This window comes from Pleurodeles waltl, chromosome 3_1 (genome assembly GCF_031143425.1).
Source record: "Pleurodeles waltl isolate 20211129_DDA chromosome 3_1, aPleWal1.hap1.20221129, whole genome shotgun sequence".
Classification (NCBI taxonomy): domain Eukaryota; kingdom Metazoa; phylum Chordata; class Amphibia; order Caudata; family Salamandridae; genus Pleurodeles; species Pleurodeles waltl.
Window position 1 is genome coordinate 1,582,242,880 of NC_090440.1, and position 16,550 is coordinate 1,582,259,429.

Genomic DNA, 16,550 nt, shown 5'->3' on the forward strand with positions numbered 1-16,550 from the left:
TGGACTATTGTCCTTGTAGGTCCAGGGGTTGTGGTGGCTGAGGTGCTGATTGGACTCTTACGAGATGGAGGGGGTGGGTCAGGTGATGGAAAGAGGTTAATTTTGGACAGGATTTTTTTTTTAGGAGCAGTGGGAAGGGTAGGTGCAGTGGGTATGGGAGTGGAGGAAGAGGATGTGGTTGTAGGTGAGTCAAGTCTGGTGTCTTTGGGTGCATGTGCTTGTGCTGGAGGCTGTCGTAAGGTGGATGGCTGTTGGGTGGGTGGCTGCCTGCGTTTGTGTGGTTTGGAAGAGGGGGTGACAGACACAGTGGGAGAGGACACAGGGTACGTGTAAAAGGCAGTGGGGGTGGTGACTGCACGTGTGCGGAGTGTTCTGGTGGGTGTGCTGGTGATGGACGTAGTGGCTGATGATGTTGTGCATGCAAGTGTGAGTGGAGACGTCACAGGGAGGGAGGAGGGAGACGAGGAGGAGGGGGACACAGAGGAGACAGTGGCTGTTGGCATGTCTGCATGTGGCTGTTGCTTGTGTGAATGCTTGTGTGATGTGTGGTGCTTATGTCTGGATGAGCTTCCCTTGGGTGTTGAGGTGTGTGCAGGCTGGTCTGTAGGTGTGTCTGGGATAGGCAGAGGAACAGGGGAGTGGGACTGGGTTGAGGAAGTTGGAGGAGGGAGGCAGGAGACAGGGACAATGGCTGCCGTCAGTGCTGAGGCCAGAGCGTTGAACGATCGCTGATGGGCAGCCTGACCCGAATGAATGCCCTCCAGGTATGCATTACTCCGGTGCACCTCCCTTTCTACACCCTGGATGGCATTCAAAAGGGTAGACTGCCCAACAATGAGCGTCCTCAGGAGGTCAATGACCTCCTCACTGAGGGCAGCAGGGGTAACTGGGGCTGGGCCTGTGGTGCCTGGGGCGAAGGAGATGGCCACCTTCCTGGGTGAGCGGGCACGGGGCGAAGGCTGAGGGGCTGCTGGGAGGGCGGAGCTGGTGCGTTGGGTGGCTGTACCTGTTGTTGCGGTGGGCATGGATGTTGCCGCCACCACAAGGGAGCTCCCTTCCGAGGACGTGTCTGTGTCGCTGGTGTCACCACGTGTCCCCGCTGTGGAGCTCCCCTCGCCCTCCGTCTCACTGGTGAACTCCGAGTCGGTTGCATGGCCCTCCAGGACCATGTGAGATGCAGCTCCCTCGTGCTCCGATGCCACTTCTCCTCCGCCTGATGATGCTAATGCACACATGAACAGGAAGACCAACAAAAAAGGGGGGGGAGAAATAAAGACATGTTGAGTGCATGCATTGGCGACACAGTTGGCGGAGAGGACAGACACAGAAGCACCCTGCACTACGCCGCACACTTGGGGTACACTACTCAATCCGTGGGACATGGCCTACAAGCCTATAGACTACAAATCCACACATAGGTGACACAGGGCCATGAATAGCTGTACTAGGCAACCTCCAGAGGTGGGGGGCGGGGGCACAGGGCCATGCCTAACGGAGGGGCCTAGCCTACGGAAATCTCCCTGGCCTAGGGATACCCACAGCCCTCCTCCCCCACCCAGACACCTCCAATGTGCGCAAAATCAGCAGAATGTGCTTGTACTCACCCCCTTGTGTCTGCTGTGATGTCCTCACGCGCCCATCCAAATCGGGGTAGGCCACCGCCAGGATCCGGGACATCAGGGGGGTCAATTGACGAGTGGCACCCCTCCTACGTTGGGAGGCCATCCCCAGCAGAGCCTCCGCGGTCTTCCTGCTCCCGCGGCGGATGTCCTCCCACCTCTTGCGGCAGTGGGTGCCCCGTCTGTTGTGGACCCCCAGGGTCCGGACGTCCTTGGCGATGGCACGCCAAATGTCGATTTTCGATGGGCGCTGACCTATGTGACATGTAAAGGGGGAGAAATAAAAATATCATCATTTTCTGCATGCTCGATGTGAGGGGCCCCCCATCCCCACCCTAGCCATGTGGCACATGCTCTCATCTGTCGTTTGATGCATGCCTCAATCGCTCCCCTCCCCACCATCTTTCATCCACCCCACTCAACACAGGCATTGCCCACAAAGCATGCTACCAGTAGACATACCTGTTGGTCTGGAGGACCATAGAGTAGCGCATACTGGGGGAGGACCCCATCCACGAGTTTCTCCAATTCTTCAGAAGTGAAGGCAGGGGCCCTTTCCCCAGTCGCAGCATCCATTGTCTCTTCCAGACCGAGGTCACAGCAGCACTTGCAGTATAGGTCCTCTCCTGTGGATGATCAGGTCTCGAGTGATTAAGCAGATAGAAAATGGCGGTCACGCCCGCGGTGGTGCGTACCGCGACCGCCGGCGCACTTCGTCATTGGCTCCTGAAACCCATAGGGTTCAATGTTAACCAATGCGGCTTTGCGCCGCGGTCTTCGACCGCCTACCGCCACGGTGTGCCACGCCAGCGCATTGACCTCACATCCCATTGTCGCACTTCACAGGTCAGGCAGCCGCCATTTCAAGGGCCCACATGGCTTAATATCTAATGCGTCACACATACCTAGGCCTTGCATCGCCACTTATACAAGCCATTCAATGCATAGAGAATCGTGTTATGTGAAAGCTGTGGGAACGTACCTGTGGGTTGATTGACTCTGTGCTCGCTGTTGTCCTTCCTAGGCACCGTCCGCTGGGACTTGCGAGGAGATGGAGGAATGTTCCCGTGTACAGACCGCTGGTGGACCTGTCGACAATGGAAGAAAGACATGTCATACTGACATACAGGCTTGACCGAGCCACTATACAGGAACTGTGTGCACAGCTGGAGCCAGACCTGATGTCACCCATCCGCCAACCCACAGGGATTCCCCCTCTAGTGCAGGTTCTGTCAGTACTCCATTTTTTGGCAAGTGGGTCATTTCAAACAACAGTGGCCATTTCATCAGGGATGTCTCAGCCTATGTTTTCAAAGGTGTTGTCCAGAGTGTTGTCTGCCCTGATGAAATACATGCGGAGCTACATCGTTTTCCCTGAGGTGGGGGATTTGCCTACAGTGAAGGGTGATTTCTATGCCCTTGGACATATTCCCAACGTCATCGGTGCTATTGATGGGACACATGTGGCTTTGGTCCCCCCCAGCAGGAGTGAACAGGTGTACAGGAACAGAAAAAGTTATCATTCCATGAATGTCCAGGTGGTCTGTTTGGCTGACCAGTACATCTCCCATGTAAATGCCAAGTTCCCTGGGTCAGTGCATGACGACTACATCATGCGAAATAGCAGCATCCCTTATGTGATGGAACAACTACAGAGACACCTTGTGTGGCTAATTGGTGACTCTGGTTTCCCCAACCTGTTGTGGCTACTGACCCCAGGGAGGAATCCCAGGACAAGGGCAGAGGAAGGGTACAATGAGGCCCATGGGTGTACTAGGAGGGTGATCGAGCGGACATTCGGCCTCCTGAGGGCCAGGTTTAGGTGCCTGCATATGACAGGTTGATCCCTAATGTACTCACCAAAGAAGGTGTGTCATATCATCGTGGCCTGGTGTATGCTTCACAACCTGGCTTTGCGACGCCAGGTGCCTTTCCTGCAGGAGGATGGTCCAGATGGTGGTGTTGTGGCAGCTGTGGAGCCTGCGGAGAGTGAAGAGGAGGAAGACGAAGAGGACGACACAGACAACAGGAACACAGTAATACAGCAGTATTTTCAATAACACACAGGTAAGAATCAACTCCGGCATTTTACTTTTACTTACAGTCTCCTGCCTCTCTACTGTCTGTCCTTTTCCCCCAGTGTATGTTAACTGAGTTGTGACTTTCCCTTCCAATTTCAGAGATTTGGGCCCCACTGCGTGACATCTGCTTTGTTTGCCCATGGACTACAGCTGTGTGACAGTGGTATGTTGTCATCACAATGTAACTGGACATTCTGGCACGGTTCTGTCTAATACATTAGTTCAAAAATACACGCAGACTCCAGATTATTTTTGTGCAATAAGTGTGTTTATTAAAGTGCTCAATTTTGGGTAATGGTTGCAATTCGGTGATGGGTGATGGTGGAGGAATGTCCATGGCAGAGTCCAGATTTTCTGTCTCACAGGTGCATTGTCCATATGCCTGTGGAAGGTGGAGCAGGGGCAGTTTGAGGTTGGACAGGGTGACAATGTGGGACAGTGGGATGACATCAGGGTTTATCCTTTCCTGGCGGGGGTCTTGGCATCCTACTCTGCCTTCTTCCTAGATCTCAGGCCCCGCTTGCGGGGTGGTTCTCCTTCTGCAGGGGGTGGGGTTCTGGTTGCCTGTTGTTCTTGTGTGGGGGCCTCCTGTCCACTAGCGCCGGCGGAGGTGGTAGCCTGTTCTTGGTCCATGCTAGTGACAGGGGAACTTTGTGGTGCCACATGGTCCCGCAATGTGGTGACAATCTGGTTGAGAGCCACAACGATGGTGCCCATTGCGGAACTGATTTTTCTGAGTTCTTCCCTGAACCCCATAAACTGTTCCTCCTGCAGTACCTGGAGCTCCTGGAACCTGCCCAGGACCGTGGCCATCGTCTCCTGGGAGTGGTGGTATGCTCCCATGATGGAGGAGAGGGCCTCGTGGAGAGTGGGTTCCCTGGGCCTGTCCCCCCCTGTCGCACAGCAGCCCTCCCAGTTCCCCTGTTTCCCTGGGCCTCCGTCCCCTGGACCGTGTGCCCACTACCACTGCCCCCAGGTCCCTGTTGTTGTTGGGGTGGTGGGTTAACCTGGGTGCTCTGTAGTGGTGGACACACCGCTGATTGACGTGTCCTGGAGACAGAGGCATGGGCCCGCTGGGTGGGTGCTGTGCTGGTGTTCCCAGAGGGGGGTAGGTCTGCTGTGGCCTGTGGCTGTGTGAGGGGAACCGACTGTCCCGAGGTCCCTGATGGGCCGGGCTGGTCATCTGGGTCCAGGGAGACAGAGCTGCTGTCATCACTGGGGGCCTCTTCTGTGGGTGGGATGGACATTTCTGGAGCCTCCTGGGTGGTGTGGTGGTGTTCGGGTCCTGCAGGGGTATAAGAGTATGGTTATCGCTTCTGTGTGTGCCATAGCGTGCAATGGGTGGGTGCCCGTGTACCCCAGTGCTGGCATTCCCCTGTGGGGGCTGTTGTGATGGAGGTTTGTGGGGGAGATGGGTATGTGCAGTGGGCATGCTTAGGTGATGGGTGTCCATGGTTTGTGGTGGCATGCAGGGTTTGGGGTTGGGATGGGTGGGTTGTGATGGTGAGACATTAGCAAGGAGGATGTGTGATGGGGGTGGGGGGGAGGGGGGTATGAGTTGGCATGCTGGTGGGTGAGGGGGATGAAGTAGTTGAGATTAGACTTACCAGAGTCCATTCCTCCGCTTACTCCTGCGAGGCCCTCAGGATGCAGGATGACCAAGACCTGTTCCTCCCATGTTGTAAATTCTGGGGGTTGAGGTGGGGGTCCGCCGCCAGTCTTCTGCACCGCAATGTTGTGCCTGGATACCATGGAACGCACCTTCCCCCGTAGGTCGTTCCACTGCTTCCTGATGTCGTCCCGATTTCGTGGATGCTGTCCCACAGCGTTGACCCTGTCCACTATTCTTTGCCATAGCTCCATCTTCCTGGCAATGCTGGTGTGCTGCACCTGTGTCCCGAAGAGCTGGGGCTCTACCCGAACTATTTCCTCCACCATGACCCTGAGTTCAGCGTCTGAAATCCTGGGGTGTCTTGGGGGTGCCATGGGGTGGTGTGGATGAGGTGTGGGGTGGTGTTTGCGGAGATGAGTGTGGTGAGTGTGGTGGTGTGTGGTGTTTTGTGCGTGGATGTTGTGTGGGTGATGGTATAGTGTGCCTCTGTGTGATGGTGTTCTCTATTCTGTGCTGTCTCTCTCTGGGCTTCGTCTCGGATTTGTGGTCGTTGGGGTTTGTGTGTGATGTGGGTGTGTGTTTTATAGTTAATTGGGTGTGTGGGTGTGTTGTGTGTATGTGTATCAGGTGTGTGTATTTGGAATTGTCCAATGTGGCTGTGTTTTGGAACTGTGTGTGTATTTTGAGCGTGGCGGTGTGTACCGCCAATAGAATACCGCGGTTGAAAGACCGCCGCGTGGATTCGTGAGTCGTAATGGCATGGGCGTATTTCTGTTGGCGTGACGGTGGAGGTTTGGTCATCGCCAGTTTATCGTTGGCCGTTGGTGTGGCGGACTTTTGTGGATGTCGGGTTTTTGGCGGTTTACCTCTTGCGGGTCAGAATGACTGTGGCGGTTTACCGCGACCACGGCGGTGTTGTGGCGGTCTTCTGACCAGCGGTAAGCGCCTTTTACCGCCAAGGTCAGAATGACCACCTTAGTCTGACCCACTACAGGTGACACCTGTTGCTCCAATCCGGGTTTTGCTCCGGCCAACTAGCAGTGCCTCATCTCTACCCGAGGGTAGGGATGACTGGGCAGCCGAGTGCATGACATAATTGGTTTCTCAGTGAAGCCGTGGTCACTCGGGTCTCATCCGTTTCTCTCAGTTACATTAGTCTCATATATACAATGAGGCAGTATATGTTTCAATAATGATTTTAATAAAACAACTGCATCTTAGAAAGCAAAATGTGAGCTGCAATAACCAGGATGACACAGCATGACAGTATTAAAATTGTGACAAGGAGAGTGAAGCATAGGAATAACACTACCATATTGTCACTACAGTCAGTAGACTAACTCCTACCTAGGATATAATAGAGCACAGCGTGTTAAGCTCTAATTCTGCCCTTCAGGTGGCCCTGGGAAGACATCATCCCTCATACCTGAGCAAAGGCCTGCGGTCAGCAAAACAGCTGCAGCAAAGTATTCAGCAATCAGCATACAGATGTGGTTCTCTGGCTGGAATCTCCCTCTAACGTGTGAGGGACAGGGAAGTGTTTTTATAATGACACAGCTGATGTTCTGAGAAAATGTCCCTACGTAAGGATGTGTGTGTTTTCTACGAATGTTGGAGACTAAACTTCTGCCACGTTCACCGGCAATGTACCGTGCTGTAGCCTTGGAAGAAGCACAGAGTGAGCAAGAATGTCTTGTTTGAGAACAGAGTGCTGGCCTAGGCAAAAACAGTTAGATAAACAGAAAATAAAACAAGACCAGAAAAGTGGCTATTGTAACAATAATAAAATAAAGCTGAATAAAATATATCTAGGTCAGAGTGCACAGTGGCTTGACCTAGTGTGTTAAAATAACATGCATGGAGCTATTGCTAAAATGGCTACACAACACTACAACAGTGATGCACACATTATTTTACCTTTTTATAGTTGAATATTGTGTGTATATTTTAGCAACAAAAACTCTTCAACAGTGATACGCACACTACAGTAAATACGTTTGCTATTTTAAAATGTTTTATTTTATTATTAGTATTCTACATGCATTGCATTGCAATCTGTGAACCCACCACCCCCATTTGTGGAGGTACACGGTGATCTACGTATAGTGCAGAGAAAGTGTTTTGATGCTTTCAAGACCTACTTGGGGGTGATAGATGCTTCCAAGTATAGGCCAGAAAGGAAACATTGTCACATGTTACATTCTCTGGGATGTGACGGTAGGTCTATTTTCAAACACTTCGCTGACATTGTTCCTGTGGAAGGGGAGATGTTGGATGAATAAATGGAAGTAGTCAAGAAACTTCAATTGAGATGTGACGTACAACCAAGGTTAGTTGTGCTACGTCACAAATTTTCTAAGAGGAAGCAACAAATACGGAGGATGTAGATTTGGACATTTCTGTTTTGAAACATCTTAGTGCTGGGTGTCAATTTTAAAATTTTACTGATCAGTTGGTGTGTGATTAGTTCTTTAGTCAATGTGTAAACAAGTAAATTCAACACAAATGGCTGTCTTTTGGCAATCCTTCACTTGAAAGAAACCATTAGAACTGCTAAACATATATGGATCTGCCCAGTTGTCTGTTAAAGAATTGGAGGACAAATGTCAGGATGTTAATGTAGTACATTGTAAAAACTACAAGTATGACAGAGAGATGAAATGTCCTAAAGATAATTTTAATGGTGCAAAATCTTTTTAGTTTGCATAATATTTGTTTTTAATGGGATTTATATTGAGGCAGACAGGATATCCGTCACCGTTGTGATGGAGTAATTCATCCCTCAATATCTAAGGCAGACCTAAAGTTATGACAAGTTGGATTACGGAGCTAGAATACCCATGATTACCCAGGAGTTGTTTGATGAGATGTAGCCAGGTAGAGAGTTAGAACCACTTGATCGTGCCCCTGTTTCACATGAAGGGAGGAGAAATGAGTTGTCTGGGGGGGGGGGCGGGGGGTTGAACATGAGGTGGTTTTCAGAGGAAAGAAAAAAGATTGTGTATATTAGGTTGGTTTAATTAGCACTTGTTCCACATGGTATTGAGGCTAGGCACCAAGGACCATGTTTCTGTGGTGATGGATGGATGATTTTGCAGAGGAGGTAGTTCTAAAGTATCCCAAGATTTTTTCAGACACTCTTGAAAATGTCTGAGGTTTTCAGCATAAAATTAAGGTGAAAGAGGGTGTCATGCCTACTAAGTATAAATTGTGCCATGTACCCTTTTGTGTTAGGTAAGGTTTAGAAAGAGAGCTTGAAGCTCTGTGTGACAAAGGGATAAATCAGCCAACTGAATTGTCACTTTGGTTGTGTGTGTTTGGTAGTGGTCTGGAAACCCAATGGTGAACTTAGGGTGTGTGTGGATCTTAGAAGTCTTAATAAGGCGATCTGGGCTGATCTGCAACATCTACCTATAATTTCTGATTTGTTGGCTTAAAATGGTGCCTCTAAATGCTTTACCAAATTAGATTTAGCTTCAGCTTATTATCAAGTTGGGCTAGAACTAAACATTTCACTTCATTTATATCTCCAGTGGGAACATTTCAGTATTGTAGGATGCCATTTGGATTAGCATCCGCTGCCTCAGTTTTCTAGAGGATTATGTTTATTCTCTTCAAAAATGTTATGGGAGTTGCAGCACTTCAGGATGATGTCCTGATTTTTGCACCAACTACAGAAGAACATAACATCATTTTAGAAAAAGTTGTTTCCATAATAAAAAGAAAGAATAGTTTAAAAAAAGAGAGAAGCGTGAGTTCTGTAAAACTCGGGTGGAATATCTAGGTCATGTGCTATTTTAGGATGGTATTTAACCCATACAGGGTTTGGTTGAAGTCATTATCAATGCTCCTACACTAACTGATAAAACGGGACTTAAATGTTTTTTGGGTTTGTGTGAGTTTTATGCTTTTCCACTTTCCAGGATTATGTCACACATATGTTAAACCATTGTTACTCAAAACAGATATGCCATTTGTATGGAATGAGAAGGGTGGGAGGAGTTATGCTAGCTCTAAAACACTGAAACCGTTTGATACAAGATTGCAGTGTTGCACTACTGTTGATGCTAGTAATGTTGGTGTTGGAAACGTGGTTACTGTGACTGGGTGTGTGCTCTGGTCATGCATGATCACAATCCTAATCAGGGTAAGGCACAAGCAAACTCCAAATCAACCTGTGCTCAATCTCCTGATAGCTTGGCAGAGCGGTCAGGCTTAACTTAGAGGTAATGTGTAAAGTATTTGTGCAGCACTTCAAACAGTGAAAACACCACAAAAACAGATCCCACACTAGGTTAGTAAAATAAATCTGAATTTATTAAATAAAACAAAAACAAAACGACAAAAATACAATCAGTAGAACCAGAGTCATGATTTTTTAAGGAATGAACTGCAATATCGATCCTAAAACCATAAAGCACCAACTTTGACCATCTGATGGAGCTGGAGTAGGTTAAATTCAAAGGTTCAGGCTGACTGCGATGGAGCGCAGGTCAGATACTGTCCCAGATTAGTTCGGCTGACAGTTTACCTTCTCAAGTTTTGCACCAAGAGTCCTGTTCGCATTGAAGAGAATCGTGAGGAGTAAGAAGAGTGACACTGGAGGCTGTCGGCGTGGTGCTAAGAGCAGGCTGAGAATTGCAAGCAGGCGAGATGATTCTTTGTGCTGGCAATTCCCTGCGAGTGGTTGGTGCTGCTGTCCAAAGAGACGGGCTGGTGGTGGCTCACACTGATTTTTGGTGCAGGTGGCATGGTTCTGGTTCAAACTGGCTGATTTGCAGTCACAAAGAGTCCAAATGCTTGAATGTAAGAGCTTCAAGAGTGACACCAAGGGTCCAGGACCTCAGGGACACCTCTTGGGGGTAAGGAGCTCATTGAAGATGGGTCTAGAAGCTGTGGTGAGCCTGTTATGTACCTGAGGCTCAAATCAGGAGGCCAGCAGACTAGCCCTTTGAGTCACGATGGGGTCTTGTGTTCAAGATGGGTCCCAGGTCCAGTTCTTCTTCTCCAGGCAAGAGGGCACGGACTGCAGGTCAGCGCTGCAAGGCAGTAGTTCTTTCTGATTAGCGCCCAGCAGGGTGGTAGTCATTTCAGCAGCATAGCAGTCCTTCTTCCTGGCAGAGTATCCACAGGTTGAGAAGCGTACCAAAGTGGTGGTTTCTGAGGTCCACAAGGAACTTGGCATTTGCCCTGATGCACCAGTTTCCTTGTGTCACCCTGTGCCCCTTAATGACATTATGGTAGCGCTGTATTTACAATACAGCACATCATGGTGCACATTAGGACAATAGCGTCAAAAACGTTTACGTTATTGTGGCGCTTTGCTGGACTAGCGACAAAGATGTTGGTGCTAGTCCAGCAAAGCACAGGGGGGCCCCTAGGCTAGTGACTAGTGTCACTTTAACACCTGCCCTGAGCAGGCGCTAAAAATTACACTGGAATTGTGCAGCGCCAATTTTTTGGGTCTCCCTGTGGGGGAACACCCCCTGTGCATACATTATACCTGGTGCAGGTTACAATATTAGCATTGCACCACTTTGTAAATATGGTGCAAGGTGAGCGCCTGTTTAGCGGTGCCATAGCATAGCAAAAAATTATGCTACGGTGGAGCTAAGGAGCACAAGGGACTTGTAAATATGCCCCTTTGTGTGGTGATTGGACACAGACTATTCAAGTATAAGTGAGGCTGGGTCCAGCTCCTCCCTCCCATCCAGACAGTGATGGCCTAGCCAGTCACACCTAAGCTTTCATTATGGGTGGCTGTATAGGAGGAATACACAAAGCCCAAGTGCCAACTACACCCAGTCATGTGACCAGAGAGAGGCTGCAGTGACCAAATGTCTAAGGCAAGAAAATTCCAACTTTCTAAAAGTGCAATTTTCAGAATTGTAATTTAAAATCAAACTTCACCATAAAGTTAGAATTTTTAATTGTGATTCCCAAGACACCAAACATGATGGGTTAATCTCTTCCCATTTGGAAATTACATTTAGAAAACGTAATAAGATAACTCCAAAGTCATCATACCAGAGGGATAGGCCTTGCAGTAGTGAAAAACGAATTTAAGAGTTGTTCACTATCAGGACACATAAAATGTACATATTAATCCTTTAAAAATACACTGTAATCTGTACTGTGAGCTGTCCAGGGCCTACCAGAGGAGTGACATATAGGTATAAAAAGGGGAGTTTTGGACCTGGCAAAAGTTTTTTTTTTGTTGCCAAGTAGACATGGCACTTTAAAATGTACACCCAGGCTCTGCAATGGCAGGCCTGAGGCATGTTAAAAGAGCTACATGAGTGGATGGTGCAGTCAGTGCTACAGACCTAGTAATAGCATTTAATTTAGGAACCCTGGACACATGTAGTGAGCTTTCCTAGTGACTTATAAGTAAATTAAACATGCCAATTGGGTATAAGCCAATGTTTTTAAGTTTTAAGGAGACAGCACAAGCACTTTAGTGAACAGTGTCCCAAAGCGAGCAAAAATAAAGTCAGCAAACACACGAGGTCTGAAGGCAAAAAGTTAGGGGGCAGCCATGCCAAGGATGCCAGGTCTCACAGTTAGGTTGGGTGTACTACTCACACAAGGAAGTGGTGTTAATGAGTTCATAGTTGGTTATGCATCCAAAGTTCTAAGAGATAATGAGACCTATATTTCCACCATTGAAAAGGAGCTGTTGGCTTGCTAGCGGGCTATTCAGAAATTCCATCCCTATATATAGGGCACAAACTTGAGAATGAAAATGTATCACAAACATTTGTTAGCTATATTGGATGATAAGAGAATTAAAGATCAGACACCAAGAATAGCTAGATTAACCACCAGATTACTCCAATATCACTTTGATAGTATTCACATTCAGTGGGTGAAGAATGTACGGGAGGTTTATCCGTCAAGATTTTCTTCTGTTGTGGGGGAAGATGGTGGTGTAGGTAATGTTGGCAACGAGAGCTGTTTGATTGCTTCTGTAGATTTGGAAGAAATTAATGCTGTCTCTGAGAATAAATGGAAAAGTGAAGTTGGGATTGATGAGGTGATGTTTTGTATTATGTTGTGGCAGGGTGGCCTTCAGAGAATAAAGCTGAGAGTGTGTGTCAACCATTTTGGAAAGTTAATGTGGATTTGTCAGTGAGAGATAGTGTTAATCTTTGTGATGAAATATCAGTTTCATTAGATGGATTAAGATGTAAACTGATCAAAATGATGCAATAGGGAGAGTTGGACAAGTGCCCAAGATGGAGGTTGCAATTTAGCTCCTAGCCATTCTCCCTTTGACATCCATCAACATCCTCTGCCTCCAATCTGGTCTGGGGGTTCTCCCTGACCCCAATATTTATGGCCACTGAGGAAATGGAGAGCGGCCCTTATGGGGAATGGTGGGAGTGTTTGTGCCCTCAGTGGAGCTTAATGCTGCCTGTAACGCAGTGCAGCTCCTTTAAGTGTGGGAGGCTGGCAGCCCAGCGGAACATATAAACCTTGACCTTGTCCTCCTCCCTTTCTTGATGGGCTTGGCCTGGCGGTGATGGGCACCTCAAGAAAGCTTGGAGGACCGACGATGGAACCTTGAGTACTTGGGGGGGCTGGGGCCGGCAGCATTGGACGCATTGGATCCGCGGGGAACACAAGTGGTTTGCTTCCCTCTTCCTCCCCCTTTTTTCATCTCGGAGGAGTGACTGTACCTCCTGGGGGAGCCTAGAGGCTGGAGGTGTGAGAGGGCCCCCCCTACTGTGGAGGTGTGGCAGAGGCCGCTCCCCACATAAGGACTACAGATCGCTGACCAGCTTGGGGGCTTGAATACCTTTGCATAGAGCAGACTGCTTTCCCTGGCTGCTTGTGCTGCTCCCAGTGACAAGCTGGCCAGGGCCCAACTGGTGAGTTGTGTAGGGGACTTGCCCTGGTGTTAGCGGATATTTGTCCCCCCATCACTGACGATGGGCTTGAGGGTCATGGCAGAGGCATTTGAGTGGCGGGAGACTGGATGGAGATGGTGCCCGTGCTGCACATGCTGCCCCCTCTTGGGGGGAGTGGGCCGGGAACTGCCAGCACTTTGCCTCTGAGTGTTTTCCAGTAGGGGTGGAGCTAGGTTGTGCTGTGGGGGCCTCTCCATCATCCTGAAGGTTTTGATTTGGGGGGGGCTAGCTGATTTCCAGTGCTGGTGGAGAATGAGTGATCTGGAGTTGGCTATACCTTCTGCCTTTGGGTCAGATGGACTTGGTTTCTTTGCGTCTTACATTGCCCGAGCTGGGTACAGGGCAGCTCCATCTGATCATGGGAAGGGATAGGCCACTGCCCCCTGCAAAGATGCAAACCAAGATGGATACATTTACCTTGATGTCCCCCAATGCAGCAGGGGAACAGTTCTCCCCAACCTTATTACTCTCCTTTAGGTGATTCAGGACTCCAGAGAGGCGGTGGAGTCTAAGGTGGGAGAGGTCATACTGATGTTTCTCTCCTGTGCCAGGACCTTCAGAATGTGGCTCACCAGGTCGCTGAAACCCATGTCTCTTTAGTGAAAGATAAGGTCATAATGATCAAGAAACAGGTCTCCAAGTTGCTCTCCTCTACGGCGGTCCTGGAGGCTCACGCAGAGGATGCCGAAAACAGGTCAAATGGGAATAATCTCTGCTTTGTGGAGTTTGTGGAGGGCACGGAGGGGATCAACACAGAGCCATATCTGGAAAATTGATTGCGGATATGCATCCCAGGCGCAGAGCTTTCTCCCTGGTTTGTTGTGGAGAGGGTCCATAGATTGTTGGCCCAGAGACCCCTCTGGTGGCCCCGGCTCGCCCACTGGTTGATTGCCTGTTAAATTACTAGAATAGAGTTGCCATTCTGGATGAAGCCTGGAAGCACTCTGACTTACATTTTCAAAATGCCTGTATCATGATTTTTTCTGGACTACACGAGGGCGGTTCAGCAGAGGTGGCGCTACTTTGATGATGTCAAGCAGAAGCTTTGAGCCGTCAACCACTTCTCCATGGTGTTGTTCCCAGCTAAACTGAAGTAGCTCTTTAACTCCACAGCTCATTTTTTTGAAAAACCCAAACAGGCATAGGAGTTGGTCTTGGAGAGGGTGGACTATGGACTTGACAGGGGTGAGCTGGGACCTCAGAGATTGAGGTGATGCAGTGTGATCTTCGTCAGGGCCGACGGCCGTAGTGGATCAGGTGCACAAGGTCTCAGAGGACCCACACTGCTGCCCATGGGCATGGTGCATTCTCAGAATGCAAGGTAGAATAGGGGGCTGCTGGAGAGGATTGGACAGATGCCGGGTCCCTAGGCACGATGAAGACAACAACACCCTGGAGGACCCTCCACCTGCCCATCATGACAATTCTTTCATATGCTGTTGCATGGGGGTAATTTCTTTGGGGGGAAACCTGGCAATCTACTGCTGCTGTTTACTGTTCAGATTAGAGGCTAACTTGTGATCTTGGACTGAAGGAGGCCCTCTGGCATTGACTACTAATGTGTCCTTTTTTCCCCCTTTGCTTGTTGCTGGTGTAGGTTGAGGTGCTGGAGGGGGGAAGTGTGTGGTGTGTATGAGGCTTGGGCAGGATGGGCAACAGACCTTTCCCAAATTGGGGAAGTGGGTTGTTCAGAACACAAGTAAGAGGAATGTAGGTTGGGGGGTGTTTTTTTTTGTTTTTTTGTTTAGAGTAACACAATTAGGTTTAGTTAAGACACACGATTACACCATGCCGCCTCTATGGGTACTGGGGGAAGGACCTCGAGTGGGACACCTGTCACCCGCAGTGCACAAGAATGACACTTGCCTGTTTATTGACTCTGTCCCACAACAATGCGTTTGTGATCTGCTTGTGGAATGTCAATGAGTTAGGATGTAAAATGAAACGGTGGATGTTTATGCAATACATCCGCAGACACTCTTCCAACCTCAAGGTCCTTCAGGAAACGCACTTATTGGGGACACATGCTGGTGTCTTCAGTGTGAGCGCATGCAGGGTTGACAAGGGGTTCCCGTAGAGTGGCGATCCTAGCTAAGAAGTCTCCACCCTTTGCGGTTAAGTGGCTATGGGTGGTCCTGGGAGGTTATTATGTGGTGGTGTGGAGAGAGTTGGGCAGAAAAACTCTCCTTTATGTTAATGTGTACATCTTGCTGTGGCTCCAGGTGTTGGAAGCACTGGGCCCCATCCCTTTGGACTCTCCTAGTGATTTGCATATATTAAGATGTGAGTTCAATGCAGTTATGGATTGGGACCTGCAGATGCACCCACCCCACCTTTCATTACCGTGGGCTCCATTTGTGTCAGCATGCTTCACCGACACATTGGGGCTGCGGGATGTATGGAGGTACCTTCACTCTTCTGGTAGACAATATTCCTTTCTTTCTGGGGTGCACAGGACACTGACACACCTGGATTATGTATTCCTTCCACTGCTGGAACAGAGGGGGGTGAGAGAGATGCAGTATTTGGCCCATGGGATATCGGACCACTCGCCCCTGCTGGTTTACCTGGGGATCGGCCAGGTGACTCGTTGTGAACATGGCAGCTTTACACCTGGGCCTTGTGGGATGCAGAGGTAACGGAGATGCTGAGGGTAGATACACACATATTTTGAGAAAATTAGGGGTCTGTGGCCTCTTCGGTCACCCTGTGGGAGGCATACATGATGGAGCTTGTGGTTAGAGCCAGAACACAATTGCCCAAAGGAAGAAATATAGGGAAGAGCAGATGCTTCAGTTGGAGCATTAGCTCATTCAATTGGAGGTGGCCTGAGCAGACAATAGTGATAAGGAGACTTACTTGGTGCTGGGTACAACATGACAGTCATATCATACTCTTATGACTCAGGTGGTATGTCTGCACTATTTGTGGGTTCTGCAGATGCTGTATTATTTGGAGGATAAGGTGGGCAGCCTCTGGCCCTGGTTGGAGAGGAGGCAGTGCGACGGGTGGCCAAAGTGCAAAATGAGGGAGGGCATTGCTCAGACTGATATTGTTGGAGCCCAGGCATTTGCGGCTTATTACTGTACATGGTACTCCCCATTTGGGACAGCACAAAGGAAGATATTGAAGCCTTCCTGGGGGAGGTGCCAGTTCTGGTTCTAGATGCGGTCACTCATAGGGAATTCAAGGTTTTACGGTGGAGGTGATAGGGTGGTGGTGCAGGCAATGTCATCCGGGAAGACCCCTGGGCAAACATTTGCCCAGTTGAGCTGTATAAACATCTTTCCTCCTTTTTTAACCCCTACATCCTTGGGTTGTTTAG